The following is a 2,500-nucleotide window of genomic DNA, read 5'->3' as shown; positions in this document are numbered from 1 at the left end:
TAGCGCTGAAGATGGAGGCGAAGCTGCCTTGTGTCAGACAGGAGCAATTAACAGCTGATTAAACTCCTCCTGAAGAAACCAATTCATCTGATGAATGATTTAAAGGGCTGTTATAGCACTGTTCCTATTCTGAACCTCCTCAGGCCGTCTTCTCAGCGCTGGGCTCCTGAACACGGTGTGCTCCCGGTTTCCTCAAATTGTCCCTCAGGAGGACAATAAAGATGAGGAGGACCTTCTCAGATGGTTGCCACCTGCCTCGTGGTTCAGTCCAAGCAAGTAGGTTACTTTCACAACTTAAATGCGGCTTCATTTGCCATACAAACCCAAACTCATCACATTAATGTCTGTACATCTTTATGTTTGTCGGGGTGTTTTGTCTCACCGTGGCCCTGTGCTTTAGTGGTGGGACTTGATGACACGGCGGCATTTCTTGTGTCTCATTTGTTTCAGGCCCAGGCACTTGTAAGACACATTTTCAATTTCTTCTACACATTTCTCCTTCATTGGTAACCACTTCACAGCGGCGAGGGGCTGCATTTCTCTCCACTTTGACTTGGATGCTCCAATTATCGCCGTCATCCCGTTGTGATTGAGATCATCACTCCTCTGTGATAGCTAATCTTTTCTCTACTCTTCTCCCACTCATAAAGCCTAGCCGTGTCAATCACTGCCTAGAATCACAGTTCTGCAGGTGACAGGCTGGGCTTCAATGGTGCAGCTCGCTATTTTAGAATCACAATATATGAGTCAGAATTGGAATCGAAGGCTTTTTGAATCCGCAGCTTTTCTCGACTCCATTCTCCGCGAGTCCGTCTGACTGTGGACACCATGGACTGAGAGTCACACATCTGAATTCATACTTTTCTGCTGAAATCTGTGAATTCGTCGCAACTGAACAGTGGTCCATCGTCAGTCATTCCTCCTTCCGCAAAGCCGTGTCTCGCGAAGACAGATCTGATGTGTGTGACCACTTGCTCGGCTGTAGCATCTTTTAACGGTTTAACTGTGGGTTGTGCGGGTAATGGTCCAGAGAAAACACACAGGTCTTGCCCACAGATTGATACATTCATCTTTTTTATAGGGAACCGTAGCTGAAAATGCCCTTATTTTTCTTCAGTCTCACAGTCTCTTAAAAATATTATTTTTCATTTTAAACTCATAAGAAGGAAAGCATGTGACCTGCAATGTAAAGAGTTTAATTAAAAGCATTTGGACAGCATTAATTCTGCGCTTCAGACCTGTGACTGGGAACAATTTACCGCTCGTTTCCGTGACCCTTATCCCCTGTGAAGCACGGCGCATACATTCCTCAAGAACGAGTGAAGTCCGATGTGTGGAGTTGGGGCAAGAGCGATACACAGACACCCCCGTGTGTAAAACCGGTGGTGCACAAACTCACCGTGCTCGGCAGCATCATGACTGCTTAGTGATTGCTCTACAATTGGGGAATTCCACATAAAGTCAGTGTATATGTGTATGCCTAATATTAACGCATGTTTATTATTTTGTAACCTAAAGCAATGATAATGTTGCTTTGTTTTAATTGTTTTCTCTCTTACCTGTACAGGTGGGCATTCAGCACCCCCACAAATATCAGATCCGACAAATACACGACAAGACTTGTGTTGGAGAAAAACACGTATTTTAAAGTCTGCAGGGAAGGGACTTCACGTAATTCACCCAAAATATCAAATGCAATCTTAGGTTAATGATTTGATTCTTCTGGATAATCCTTTTGTAAAGCCTATGCCGGTAGAATTACAAATAAATAAATAAACTATTGTTAAAGCGCCTGAGCGTTGGAGCCCAGAGGAATAATATAAAGGACAAACCAAAATCAATAGGCCTGTTTTAAATGCCTAACCATCAATACGTCTCAATTTGTTAGAGCAGAGCGCTAAGGGAATGTGCTTCTCAGCTGCAAGCTTGACGACCCGAGTCTCAGTGGCTGATTAACCTTGAGCATGTGTCTCTCCGCCCCACTGCCCCGCCGCCCGGCCCAGAGGAAGCAGCTAAAGGAGACGTGAAGGTGATTTAGGTGTGGGGGGGTAGGAGGTAGATTGACAGGAGAAACTCATGACAAAATTATTATCAGTATATTTATATATTATGAGCATTGGATTTCATTAATGCTGTGAAGAATGGTCTGTTCAGGCTCCACTTGGTATAGCATGGTTACGAATGATTGATTGATACACCTTTATATTTCTCTTTTTCACACAAATTAATGACTGTATGTGAGAAGTTTTTTCCTACTTGGTTACTTGGCCGCCAATTTACTGTTCATGGGGACACAGCCGAAATCAGGGCCCAACAATAATGGAAAATTGAGATCACAAGTCATGGTCCTCAATGCTTTGATCCAGACAGGCAGTATACAGACACAGCTACAAGACAGAGCCCTTTTAAGAGACAACAGGTAGTTAATAAAAGTATAATAAACAAGCTGTTAACATGTCATTGACCTACAACCTGTTAAACATTGTGAGCAGATGCATCG

The sequence above is a fragment of the Amia ocellicauda genome, chromosome 12, assembly GCF_036373705.1.
Source record: "Amia ocellicauda isolate fAmiCal2 chromosome 12, fAmiCal2.hap1, whole genome shotgun sequence".
Taxonomy (NCBI): Eukaryota; Metazoa; Chordata; class Actinopteri; order Amiiformes; family Amiidae; genus Amia; species Amia ocellicauda.
This window is presented reverse-complemented; position numbering follows the sequence as displayed.